Raw genomic sequence first — 14,661 nt, 5'->3', positions numbered from 1 at the left:
TATCCGTGACCTAAGGTCAGGTCAGTGGCGTGACCTTACCATTACAAGTCAATGGAGAAAAATGAAAATGCCTCTAGATCCGTGTGTACGCATCGGAACAGTACAAATATTTCAGCTATGCGATGCTGCTAATTGCTATTATGCAGTTTTTGCCTAGCTTTGTTACTTCAAATGATAAGTGAAAAACTATCTCTAGAGACGCTATTTGACTAAGATGCAATCAATTATACATCACTTTGTTGCTAATTCGCTGAGAAACACGGTCATGAAGGTTTCATGTCGCTATCTTTTCATATATTCGCCAATATTGGCTAAGTAATTTGGATAATTGCAGCTTTCCCCAAAATTTGACCTTTGACCTGCCATAACTGGGTCAAATATTGAATTAGGGTAAGAAAATATGCCACCAATCGCGATTAGGTACTCGTTGAGAGCAGGCGACTGCTCTTTGTTGCGAAGCAAGCTACGACGTTTAGTTTCGAAACGCCGGGGGAGGGGTATGAAAAATACCCTGCCAGGGCGAGGGTTTTGGCATAACAGTCGAACTGATATTTTGTCTCATCTCACGTCACTTAGGGTCTATGTCTCCATGGAATTTGTAGGTATTGCTGGTTACAGTATCCCAAAATTGTGTTTTGGCTTGGGTGTCAGAGGGAAAATTCCTCTCCAAAAAGGGGGATAAGAGTGAAAAAATTTCCCAGTCAGATGAGGCCTAAAAAGAGTTGAGATCAATGACATAGGCACATTTATATAAAATGAGGTAAAATGTAATATGTAAAATGACCATTGCAACTGCTTATTCTCAGAAAAGGCTGGGAGTGGAAAATTGCTCTTAGATATTAGAGATGAGAGTGCAAAATGACTTTTATTTGGATGTCGTTTCATATGTGTTTCCGCGGGTATCTCGCAGGCCCTAAGAGAAAAAGCTCGCTGTTGTCACCCAAATCGAAATATTTTGGGACACTGGCCGGTTATTTTCATTATTCATGTTCAGTACCGACTGCCCAGGTCAGGTCAAATACTCTTTGTCAAAATATACCTGTTCGCTGTTCGTAATACCACTCACACAATTTTGTGACTTCTTTCAAAGTTGTCAGTCTCTAATGAGCTCTTCCCGGCGTACTCCCGATCAAGAGTGAGAGGCGCGCGATAGGAGACGCCTGGCTGGGCGCCGCTCATGGATAGATCGTGGGATGAGTCTCCGACCCGTCTGGTCACGGCGAAACTTAGCAGGGAGGGTTCAGAGCACCTCGACGGCGGCCGAACGCCAGCGGAGCGCCGTAACTAATGGGTGTGACACTGTGTCAACAAACGCCGCTGAGTGACGAGCCGAGGGGACCGTCGAAACGCGCGGGCCATACAGCCAGAGACATCTCTCGGCGATTTTATGAACTAGCTGTGCAATGACTTTCAAATGAATAGAACTGCATAGTGATGCATGCAATGATGATTCACTCTACAGGATTGTGTAGAGAATCGATGTCTTTATGATTCCTAGCAGCCACATTTTTGAAATTGTTGTCATGGCTTTCATGCAATGCACTGCAAGATGAAAATTGTATCATGCAAAACATAGTACAAAATTTGAAAAAAAGGCTTGCTAGGAAATGTTTTCCTTGGCTTCGTCAGTCCAAAACTGCAAACATCACAGTCGTACGACAATCCGTTGTTGAGTTCTATTCGTTTGAAATTTTGATTTTGCAATATGTTTGTCTCAATGGCTCAGTATATGTGGATTGCAGAACAACGGTAACCAGTCTGTGATGACGAGGTTAACGTCCTTCATAACATATCCAAAAACGAAGGCATTCGGAGCAACGATGCTCTAGATATTTACGAAAAACATTTCTCATAGCGTTACGCGTGAAACGCACCCTTAAGGTCGCGAGCAAATAAAACTATAAAACTAGATTGCGAGACACAAACCTGAGAAAACGTTGTTGTTTGTTGAGATGTAAAATGGTGTAGGTTGATGTATTTCAGACCCCATGAGACCCTGTTTTTCGGCGATAATTTCTTCAGTTTTTGTCTAATTGGCTGGAAATTTTGACATTAGACATTTCAGCTCAAGCGCCGATTTTCATCAATATGGTCTCTTAACAAAATGTCAATATTTAGAGCACTTGTCATTGGCTCGTAATGCTAATTAGATTTTGCACCCGGATAGAGGCTCGTTCGCTACCGCAGCGGATTGGATGGGAGCGCTGGCCAATCACGTTGCGCCGGGCCCAACTAAGCTCCGCCCACTGGCGGTGACCGCGCTGGGTCTATGCAGGCTCAGTCGGCGGCAGCACCGCGGAGAGGTCGCAGGGGGGCCGTGCACTGGAAACATACATGGAATCGACAGGAAGTGCCTGAGCGAAAGCTTGCTCTTCATTTGGGGGAGTTGGTAACCGCTTCTCTCTTTTTGGTATATCAACACCGATCCAGCTCAGAATATGAAGAATAATCAAAATGGGGATATTAACCTCCCCAGAACCAACATTAAAGGGACTATCCCACCTTTAACATGGGGTTTGAGTTGAGATAGCCAAGTTTGCGGCGAGGTTCAGAAACCACTATCTATCTAGGTTGCAACCCCCGCGGCCTCTTGGTGTTGAAGAAATTCGTTCCCTTCATTTGAAAATGGGCCTTGTACAAGGCCCTATCTTCAACATGGAGCGACCGTTAGTGTGACGTCACCTCGTTTAGTCATTCTGATTTGAATGGGTTTGTTCGTTGAAAAATCGCTTAAAACTTGGTCTGAACTTTGTTGTGGTGCCTACAGAGTAAAAAGAATCAGCTTTATGACAGTAATGTGGCCTGGGGAAGGAGGTAATTTTGGGCTGTGACGTCACATATTTGAAAGTTTGTGTTTGGAATATGGGAAGCCTAAGATGTTTAATGAAAAATAAATGCCAGAACCGTGTTCCTGGTCATCCAATCTATAAAGTCGGGCACAATTTAACTGGTTTTAACAACATTTTAGAAGGTGGGATAGTCCCTTTAAATAGAGAGCTGAGTCATGCACTATCTGAATATCTGAATGAATGCACATTCTGGCGCCTACCTCATGGTCAGGTCGTGCCAATATTCTGTCACCTATGACATCATGCGAAGCCTCTGCACTACTTGAAAATATCGATATGGTTGGCTGCGTCAATTGCTGTTTCTGAAGACGCTGTTATACCTAACTATGCAGAAAAAACAGCAGGATTATTAGTCGCGAGCACTTCCGATTGCCTCAGACATCGCTCCACGAGCTGTGTTCGTTATTCGGGAAGCGTTGAGAAGGGAGCAGAAATGTGATGTGCGCAGGGGCGTCGCCACGGATTTTTGAGTGGGGGGTCGGGTTTTTAGTCTTCACCCGATGGGTAGGGGTGTGTTTTTTTTGCCACACTTCCCAGTTTTGTGCGTGCGTATGTGTGTGTGTGCGCGTGTAACAAATCGGCGCGCAGCGCCGCCAAATTTGGTATAACCTATTAGGTAGGTATACCTACCTACATCACTTGCGTAAACAATATCACTGGTCACTTAACCCTCGCCCGTATTGGTGTTTTTTTTTCAGCCGCGAACGTATAAGGGTCCGTTGGACCCCCCTTGCCGTTTCGCCGCTGATCGAGCTAGAGCTTCGCGGGAAAAACGAGCGTGTTGGCCGTGACGAGAGGAAGTCGATGATACCCAATTTTAAGGTCCTAGGTCATCGGTTGACTTTCCAGGTCAGGTCAATGACCCAAAAGTCGGGGAAATCGGGACCTGTTAGAAAGTCGTAAAGCGTGGCTGCTATGGGGTTTTCGGGGTGCTGATCACAAATATCATGTTAGTTTTGATCACAGATGATGTCTTCATGCATTTAGGCCAGGTCGGGTCAGGTCAGGTCAGGTCAACCAGTAAGGGTATTCGTAGTAGGTGGCAACCGCCTCTGACAGCTTCGCAACATGTTACGAGGGCACCAAAACTACTTCGTAAATGTTCATATGGCTGCTAAATTCGAATTCAGCTCCTAAAACTGGTCTAGAAACATGCAAAACTCGAAAAAGTGAACCGAGGTCATCAAAGGTCAGTGACCTGACCTGACCTTCAGGTGACCTTGACACCCACCCTAATGCATGGGGCAACATCATATCACATGTTTGAACGCTTGAAACCACGAAAAGACTGCAAACGCGCGGCTAATGCGAGCCGACATACGCCGAATCGCGATTCCAGCCAAACATGGTCTCGAAAAGTAGGTCACAGGTCAAAGGTCATTTGGGTCAGGGTCATGAAATTTTCAGGGTAGGTGTGAAATTGATGAAAGCGAGGGTACTGAAAGTTTCGTCGCGATCGGCCGCTTTTTACGCGAGTTATTCGCGAAAAACCATGGGGGGGGTCCGTTCGACCCCCCCCCCCCTATACGGGCGAGGGTTAAGGTCAGGTCGCCATGTCAAGTTCAGTTATACGGTATACCTCTATAAAACTTTCCCTTCTCGCCATTCTTGTAGTTTTTCTCCCATGACTTTGAAATTTGGTACACTGTATACCTAATGTATGGGGTTATACGTGTCAGCAATTCATGATTCAAACTGAGGATTTACATCTATGATCTGAAGGCAGGTCAAATACGTGACCTCATCATTAGAAAATAATGAGAAATTAGAAAAAGCACGAGTGCCTCCTGCTTTGAAAAAGATCGTCAGAAACGCAAAATATCTTTGGAGCCATGAAAAATCAGCTCATCATTGCCAGGGACAGGGTGCAACTTATGGCGAGTGATGACTCGAAAGATCATTAGTGGAAATGTCCATCGATGGACACCAGCATTTTTTTCTACAACTTTTGACGAAGACGCGGTAGAGCGATGACACTTGACAGCACCTGGAAGGTGTTCACTGTTCAGCTCAACAACACGGATCCATTCATATGCAGCAGGAGGTCCTTTTTCGATCAGGACATAACGTTGACGGGACCTGAGGTCGTTTTAACGTTAATTCTGAATAGTCAAATTTTAACTCATGTGACGCGTCTCAAAGAGATCAACGCGGTGGTGACAAGACAACATATGTACATACCATACAAATTCACGGAATCGAAAGTTATTGCAAAGCAGATGTTTCGGCAGAATCTGTCAGGGGCCCGGGAACGATTTTCAAGTTGGGGGGGGGGGGCGAGCCTAAGATGCCTGACATGATGCATATGAAGCAGTGGCGTAGTTAGGGGTCTAAGGGGACACGTACCCCCACCCCCACCCCCCACCCATCGGGTTGAAAGGGACCCTCGGGTCCGAGAGGACCTGCGGTGCCATTTGACCGCTGAGGGTTAACGATGGCCATATTTCGACTCAGAATGGCCTCATAGGTCTCGTTAGAGCACCTTATGGGCCCTAAATAACCACACTAAAATCTTAACAAGGGTCCCACGCCGGCTTCTGAGGGAATCTTGCAGATTTTAAGGGGCCCCTCGGTGGTCTCCAAAGGCCCGTTACTGGCCTCTGAAAGTTCTTACCGGCCTATGAGGGGCCAGTTCTAGGGGCATTTCCCGCCTGTGATGGTCACACACTTATTTTTCCGAGGGTCCCATAACGGCAACTGTGGGGGCCCTCATCGGCGCCTATGAGTGCCCACACCGGTGTCTCTGAGCGTTTCACACCCCCAACTCTGAGTGCCTATACCAGTGCCTTTTAAAGCCCTATATCGGCGGCTCTGAGGACCCAACAGTCAACATCTGCGCATCTAAAGGCCACCCACTGGAAACTTTTGAGGGCCCCACACCGGTGATTCTGAGCCCTGAGGGCCCCACCGGCGTCTGACAGTACCATGCCGGTCTCTAAGGACCCCACAATACTTCTTCTGCCGGCCTAAGGGCCCCGTGCCGGTCACTGAGAACCCCCTGTTGGTTTGTAGAGGGTTCGCGTCAGCAGCTCTAAAGACCCCACACCCGTCTGTAACGGCTCCACACCAGCGTCTATGAGATCCCAGAGCAACGCCTGTAAGGATCCTCACCGGCGCCTCTGAGAGAATCACATTAGCATCTCTGTGCGCCCGAACCGGCACCTGCATGGCGGCCCATACCAATGCCTCTAAAGGCCCCTTACCGGCGGCTCTGAGGGCCCTATATGCCGGTGATTCTGAGGGTGCTACCGATAACCAAATGCATCAGACAAGCCCTTAGTGTCGCTGGGCTTTAATCCCATAGATACCGGCCTTCCGAGGGCGCCACGTCAGTGCACTCATTGCCCCACACCCCTCCCTCACACCCGGAGCGGGTAAACTGTGTTATACCTATATTATAGCAACGATTTTACCACCGTTGTACGTTATATATTTCTCAAAGTTTTCTCAAAATGGTCTAGTATAAAATCTGGCCTGCCAAACTCATGGCCAAGGCCAGGCCCAAACCAAAGCGGGATGACAATAGCAGATGTTGTGAAATCGATACTGTATCAGCAGAAACCATTCAGATGGCTAGGAAAATGCCGTGTGATGATGTTTAGATGGAAGACAAGAAGGAAAGAAGTCCGGAAAAGGGAAGAAAGAGCTTTTCACGCTGCCTCAATGTTGAGGGGGCGCCGCCCCTTCGGCTCTCAAGTTGGGGGGGGGGGGCAAGCGCCCCCGCTGCCCCCCCCCCTGTTCCCGGGTCTATGGAATCTGTCCAGTTAGCTGTTTGCCTTCTTATGGGCCAAACATAGACCTCAGATGAAATCTAACGCGAAGCTAGCGAAAGAGCGTTAAAAGAGCTATCGAATAGTTTTCTGCTTCACTGTAGCCCTTCTATTGGTGGTTTCCCAGTCGCTAACGTATAACGTACGTATACTAAACTAACGCTGAGACATGCTTTCGACCCCTGATCGATCTACAGGTTTGCGGAAAAAAGAGCATGCTGCCCGTGACGAGAGAAAGCCGATGATACATACCCATTTACAAGTTTTCGGGTCATCTCAGGACTCAGGTCATCGCCAATAAGTAGAGAAACTCGGGACCTGCTAGAACTTAACGGATGTAAGTTGTGATGGTTTTTCGAGGTTCTGATTACGAATGTTATCTTAGTTTTGAACGAAGATGATGACTCCATGCATTTGGGGTAGATCAGGTCAGGTCAGATCGACCAGTACCTAATAGTGGATGACCACCACCGATTGCTTCCTAACATGTTATATGAATAAGCAACACAACTACTTCTTAAATGTTCAGATGGGCGCTAAGTTCAAAATCAGCTCCAAAAACTACCCTATAAATTAAAAGCATGTTATGAAAAAGTGAACTAAGGTCATCTTTATTTGAATCAGGGATATCGATTTATTTTTAAGTAGGTGATTAACTCGAGCGCACCGGAAGTTTTGTTGCAATCGGCTCCTTTTTGCGCGACTTCTTTGCGAAAGCCCGAGACGGTTCCATCTGACTCCCTTTCCCCTACATGTGCACTGTAAAGCTAGTTGTGACGGTAGCCATGGGGCTGAGGCTAGTTTGTAGTTTTGTAGTTACGGGTACTGATCCGACGAATCGACTGCGACCATTTTTTTAAAACGATCAGACGAACGCTCGGGGCAATTTTGGCGCGTCCAAACCTTTGAGGGATAAAAAGGTACTAGAATGGGGGCTACTTAAAAACATTGTTGTGCTGGGGAATACGATTCAACTCTCATTCGACTTTTTTGCGCTGGAATTCGACTTTGCGCAAAAAAAAACGACAGCGCTTAAAAGCGACAGTTGCCGCAAATTGCACACTCAAACTGCGCTGAAATACGACATTTCTTTCATGTCGCAAAATCTTCAAAGTTATGCATTCTAGGAAGCTTGCTGCAATGAAAAGAGGTAAATTTAGCCCCCCGGAATATGTGATAGTATCAGGACACTGATTGATTCCGCCACAAATGAGAAAAACGCGATGCAGAACGATGCGTTGAAACTGCGCTCATTCGCGACAAATCGTGGGCAAATTGCGCCTGTATTCAACAGTCCTGTTGGAGCCTGAATGGTCGAGCACTTTCCGTTTTTCTGTTCTCATTCGTTTATTTCGCAACCAATCTTTAAAAAATGATGCTCATTTGAAAGAGATTTTCTCGCTCGTCATTTCTGATGTATAATGCATACATTTGGTACATCACACTCACAACCATATGTACTTGAATTTTCAGATGAAGGATTTTGCCCCGACGACGGAGTGAGTGTTATATACCTTACCTAGATGTTGAGCTGGAATTCGGTGCACAAGTTTTTTTTAAATAATGACCTGAAGGTGACCCAAACACTTTTAATTGATAGGTGTGTTTGCAAAACGCATTCCGACAGCTTTTTTTGCGTTTAACACTGTATTTTTCTCGAAATACCTGTTTGAATAATTTTCCCGAGTCGACTTCAGGCGCAATTATCAGACACTTAGCCTAAAAACGACACTACCGAGTCAGATAAAAGCGCACTGCGCCATTTTACGACACTCTGCAGTATGATCCGAGCGCATATGCGCCCTTTCCAGACACTTTCATGTTTGATTTGGGCGCATTGCACTTACACTTGACGGCACAATTTACTTGACAGAGGCGGCTTCAGCCACTGGTTTTGTGAATTTAATGCCTTTTGTGCTATACTTTAGCATGTTTAGATGTTAAAGATCAGTTTTGTTGTATTTACTCTATGCACATACTTACCTGTTGCTTGCGCGAGACCCCTCTTCATTAGGCCTGTTATGTGTAAAGTATTAGAGGAGGGGATTTCATTCGCACTGGTGTATGTGCTGCCAAATGTGTCCGTGTGGCGCTCAGCTGGTCGGTGTTGGCCGAGATATGAATGCATAGGTGTATGCAAGGCGGACGGCTCCAGTGGCGGTCGCAGGGGGGGGGGAGGCATCAGGGCCATGCCCCCCCCAAAGGCAAATCAGGGGGCATCATATCATTTGCCCCCCCCCCCAAACAACCGATGGGCCCCCATGGCCGTATGGGGCCCTGGCCCGTATTCGATTGTCACGAGGCTCGAGAAACCCACGCCAGCTATTAACAGCTCCTATACCAGTCTTTGAGGGTCCTACACTGACCTCTTAGAGCCCTTCAGTGGCGGTCAAGCGTCCACATTGACCGCTGAGGACCCACATTGACCTCTGAGGGCCCTCCACTGGCCTTTAAGGGCCCCTAAACCGGCCTCAGGGGCCCAACCGGCGTCTGATAGCCTCACGCCGGCCTCTGGTGGCCTCATTTCTGTCTCTCTAGTCCCAAGACTAGCCTTTAAGTGCCTCTGAGGGCCCCGCACTGGATTCTGAGAGACCCGATGTCGGCCTCTAAGAGCCCGCCTCGGCCTCTGGGGCCCATTTTGGCCTTTGAGGGCCCTCCGCTGGTCTATGGGGTCCAACGCCGGCCCATGCCGGCCTTTAAGAGCCCCACACTGACCTCTAAGGGCCCATGCTGGCCTGTAAGGACCCACATTAGCCTCTGAGGGCACCTGCACTGGATTCTGAAGACCCAATGCCGACCGCTCAGGGCCCGCATCGGCGTCTGAGGGCCCATCTTGGCCTTTGAGGGCCCTCCGCTGGCCTCTGGGGTCCAACGCCGGCCCATGCCGGTCTTTTAGGGCCCCACACTGACCTCTGAGGGCCCCTTGCTGGCCTGAAAGGACACACATTAGCCTCTATGGGCCCCGCACTGGATTCTGAAGACCCCATGCCGGCCTCTAAGGGTCCGCATCGGCCTCTGAGGGCCCATCTTGGCCTTTGAGGGCCCTCTGCTGGCCTCTGGGTTCCAACGCCGGCCAATGCCAGTCTTTTAGGGTCCCATTCTGACCTTTGAGGGCCCCATGACGGTCTGTATGGGCCCACATTAGCCTCTGAGGGCCCCCGCACTGGATTCTGAAGACCCGATGCCGACCTCTAAGGGTCAGCATCGGCTTCTGAGGGCCTATCTTGGCCTTTGAGGGCCTTCTGTTGGCCTCTGGGGCCCAACGCCGGCCCATGCCGGTCTTTTAGGGCCCCACACTGACCTCTGAGGGCCCGTGCTGGCCTGTAAGGACCCACCTTAGCCTCTGAGGGCCCCGCACGGGCTTCTGAAGACCTGATGCCGGCCTCTAAGGGCCCGCATCGGCCTCTGAGGGCCCATCTTGGCCTTTGAGGGCCCTCTAATGGCCTCTGGGGCCCAACGCCGGCCCATGTTGGTCTTTTAGGGCCCCACGCTGGTCCTTACATGCTGGACTGTAAGGACCCACATTAGCCTCTGAGTGCCCAATTCGGTTTCTGATGGTCTCAAACTGCCCTTTGCAGGTCCTGTACTGGTCTCTGAGGGCCCTAATTTGGCCCCTAAGGACCCAAACCAGCCTCTAAAGGTCCCACACCGGCCTCTGATGGTCCCATTTCTGTCTTTGGGACCCAAACTGACCCTTATGTGCCTCTGAGGGCCCCGTACTGGCTTCTGAAGGATCGATGCCGGCTTCTGAAATCTGAGGACCCATAACGGTCTTTAAGTGCCTCATACCGACACCTGAAGCCCCACACTAGCCTCTGAGGGGCCCCAAACTGGCCTATGAGGTCTCTACACCGGCCACTGATGGCCCTATTATGTTCTCTGGGGGGCTCAAGCCTTACCTTTGGGCGTCACGCACTTGCCTCTGAAGGCCCACATCAGCCTCTGGGGCCCTACCTTGGGCCTTTGCCCTTTGAGGCCCTTCACTGACCCTTGGGTCTAACACCGGCCTCTGGGGGGTCTGACATCGTACTCTAAGGGCCCCATTGCAGCCTCTAGGCGAAAGGTATCGCCGAAGCGCTATCGATGGGCCCATAAGGGCGCTGTACGGTGAGGAGGGCGCTATAATACGATAAGGAGGGCGCTGACAGGTCAGGAGGGCGCCGGCAAGTGTGGAGGGCGCAGAAAGATCAGGAGGATGCTGTGTGGTAAGGACCATGAAGGCGCCGACTGGTCAGCCCAGAGGGCGCCGAATGTGAAAAGGGCGCCGGCAGGCCATAAGAGCACTGAATGGCGAGAAGGGCGCCGACAGATCAGAAGGGCGCCGAACAGACAGAAGGGCGCTGAAGATGATGCCAGGGTGCTAGATGGTCAGGAGATTGGGGGTGGATGTCTGGCAGTTCAGGATTGTGGGTGCATCTTCACCCACAAAGAGATATAAAATTGTAAACCCGGGCGCCAGTGCCGCATGGTGTATCGCAATGGCTAACCGTCGAGGGCGCCTAGAGTGCTGGACATTAGAAAGGCGCCTTCGGCGCCCCGAAATGATCGTGGAAGGCGCCATCCAGGGCGCCGAAGGCGCCCTGGATGAGGGCGCCTACTAGATTTGGGCGGGGCCGAGGGGGGGGGGGGGGGGCTAAAGCCCAGTGTGCACCCCCTTGGCTGCGCCCCTGCTTAGAGCGTTTTACTGTTGTGTTTTCTATCAAGATAAGGTCGATGAGATTGTTGCCTGTGCCCGCGTTATGTACCTACCTACTGTGTGCGGCCGTCTGATCCTTGCGGGGCGGACGACCATTGACGTCATTTCGTCAGCTGAGCAAATGTAAACAGACCTACTGACGAGTTAACCCCCTAATATACGGCCTTGGACGATAAACCGATTAATGAATACTGTCCTGGGCCCTGGCCCCTGTCTCACCGCCCGACGCTGCGCGCGCTGGGAGCTAAGGCATACCCCTGACGTCACTCGAATGACGTTGCGAGCGATCTGTTAGCTTATGATGAATCGCGTCTGGAACAGAGGTCCTAAGGAACCAAGTACAAAGAGAACAGAGGTTTGAGTGCGAATGCTGCTAGCGTGCTGGCGGAGCGGCGCGCTAGCGTTTTGCGATGACGTCATAGCTTAGCGTCAGAGTGAAGTTTGTTGATATTGCCATGGAAACCCAACGCGCCGACGCGCGCAGCGCACTGCAGCGATCTGCTGTGAAACACCACCCTGGAGTCAAGGTCACTGGAGTAATTGGGAGACATTTCCACTGAAGTTCTTCTACGTCATTAACGCCATTGGTTTCACACTCGAACGCCGTCAACAGCCACAGTATCTATAATAGGGAAAAGTTTCCCGAGTATTTCATGATAGTAACTACAGAATGCAGATGGACCAGAGACATGCGATCAGCAGCTCATGACTATGACATTCGGTTGAAATAAATCAACCACCAATGAAGTCATAGCCTACGATTAGGCAGCCCAATTCAAAGAAGATATGGAGCCGTAGATTTGTGGACGGCTCCGGCTCCGGTTGAGTACCTAGGCTCTTATTGATTGAGAGGCTCTTATTGAGCTTCGGACGCCACAAGCCATTTGCTACTTCTTCCCCACTTTCTTACCCCCCCCCCCTTCCTCCCTGATTCCGCCACTGGCGGTTTCTGTCGCCTGCCGGCGCAGATGGAATGGGTGCGCTCGGACGGCTCAGTCGGCTGTTGTTGTAAAGCGCAATTTGTTAAAATATGTGCAATTCTAACGCCGAATTAATTCGAAAAAGTGTCGAATGCCAAATCGTCTCCTGACTACAATGTTTGATGGATTGGCAATATCGTTTGTACCGAAGCATTATGAAACATATATCGCGCTTTATTGAAGAGAGCAGCTTAAACTGAGCACGTTTATTGTCTTCAATTGCGTAAAACTCTCGGTTCGATATAAGCGCACTCTGTCTATTGAAAGCGCACCTCTAGGTCACGTGACTGGGGTGTGTCACGTGATTGCGCTTAAAACCGAAATCGGCGTCACAGGGGTGTTCCCCGCCCACAGCTAATTGACCTTTAGCTGATGGGCTAATTGGCTTTAGGGAGCTCTTGAAGCGATTCTGAATCTGATGTATTTGTTGGTGTTGCTGACGCCTGCTTCACTGACATAAAAGCTAAAAAAGCATACTCAGCATCGCAAAAAGTGGGAGGGGGGTCGACACCCCCAGTTTTCAAGAGTGGGGGGTCACGACCCCTCCGACCCCCCGTCGGCGACGCCCCTGGATGTGCGATTTATTGCGCATGGTAGAAATGTGACATCAGAATCAGGGAAACAAGCGCATAGGCTAGTAAAGAAATCGCGTCTTTTTGTGAAACTAAAGTAACATTTCAAGCTCTCCAATAGTGATGCAGTAGGGTACTTGCTTACTATCTTAACCAGTATAACGCCTTTTGGGGCGACTAACGGAGCGAGCGAGAGGGTGGGCCTTGCACGTGCGAAATTGCGAGGCGGTACCTCCAACTGACTGGTGCACGGCGCCCTACTAACCGGTCTCTAGCGATGTGCCAAATTTGAGCACAATCGGCCCAGCCGTTCTCGAGATCTGGAAGCGACACCCTGCACGTGCGCACGTGCAAAATGGGTCCCAACTGACTTGTGCACGGCACCCTACTATCCGGTCCCTAGCCATGTACCAAATTTGGGCGCAATCGGTCCAGCCGTTCTCGAGATCTGGAATCGACCCCTGCACGTGCGCACGTGTAGCAGCACCCCAACTGTGGCACATGGATATGCATTGCCTAGTGGGTACCTACCTATATGCCAACTTTCAGCGCAATCGGCCCAGTAGTTCCGAACTTCCGAGATATTGCAACTATTACAAAAGTGACATCTCTTCGTTTTGCACGTGGCACGTGCATAAGGGGTCACCCACATGCATCGGGAATATTCCAATACTTGGTAGAAGGAATGAAGCTACCCTACAAAAATTACCGCGTGTAAATCGGTCAAGTGGTTGCTGAGATATAAGCGTCGCAGAATCGTGACCACGGCCGGCCGGCCGGCCGGCCGCTCATACTCAGAAATTTTCGTTATTCTACGTAACGGAAATTTCTTACGCTTCGCTCGCTCCGTAATTATTTGCAGTTCAACACGAAAGCCTGGGGTCAGGTCAGTCCGGTGACCTCACTCTAGCCAATTATAAAATGGACTAGTTCTGAAGGTGTTCAATCGCATGAATCCATGTCAAGCATACGCATAAGCATAATATATTTCATATTTTAACCACACTTCTTAAATGCTACGGTGTAACTGTTTACCATCTCTTGCAAATTTGACGTAGGCTGACCGACGTCTTGCATCAGTTCACAGTCAATTGACATCAACGGCCTTTCTTAATGACGTTCAATCAAGCAAAAATGCAGTCACTAGCCCTGAACTTAGTATTTACGGAGCGAGCGAAGCGAGCGTAGTCTTTCCTTAGATTAACGGAAATTTCTGAGTATGAGCGGCCGGCCGGCCGGCCGGCCGGCCGGCCGGCCGGCCGTGCGGACGCTTTTGCGAGGCTTATATCTCAGCAACCACTTGACCGATTTACATGCGGTAAATTTTGTAGGGTAGCTTCATTCCTTCTACCAAGTATTGGACTATTCCCGATGCATGTGGGTGACCCCTTATGCACGTGCCACGTGCAAAACGAAGAGGTGTCAGTTTTGTAATTGTTGCAATATCTCGGTAACTACTTGGCCGATTGCGCTGAAAGTTGGCATGTAGGTAGGCACCCACTAGGCACTGCATATCCATGTGCCAGAGTTGGGGTGCTGCTGCACGTGCGCACGTGCAGGGGTCGTTTCCAGATCTCGAGAACGGCTCGACCGATTGCGCTCAAATTTGGTACACAGTTAGGGACCGGTTAGTAGGGTGCCGTGCAAAAGTCAGTCGGGACCCATTTTGCACGTGCGCACGTGCAGGGTGCCGCTTTCAGATCTCGAGAACGGCTGGGCCGATTGTGCTCAAATTTGGCACATCGCTAGAGACCGGTTAGTAGGGTGCCGTGCACAAGTCAGTTGGAGGTACCC

Source organism: Amphibalanus amphitrite, unplaced genomic scaffold (genome assembly GCF_019059575.1).
Source record: "Amphibalanus amphitrite isolate SeventyFive unplaced genomic scaffold, NRLGWU_Aamphi_draft 000823F_arrow, whole genome shotgun sequence".
Lineage (NCBI taxonomy): Eukaryota > Metazoa > Arthropoda > Thecostraca > Balanomorpha > Balanidae > Amphibalanus > Amphibalanus amphitrite.
Note: the sequence above shows the minus strand (reverse complement) of the source record.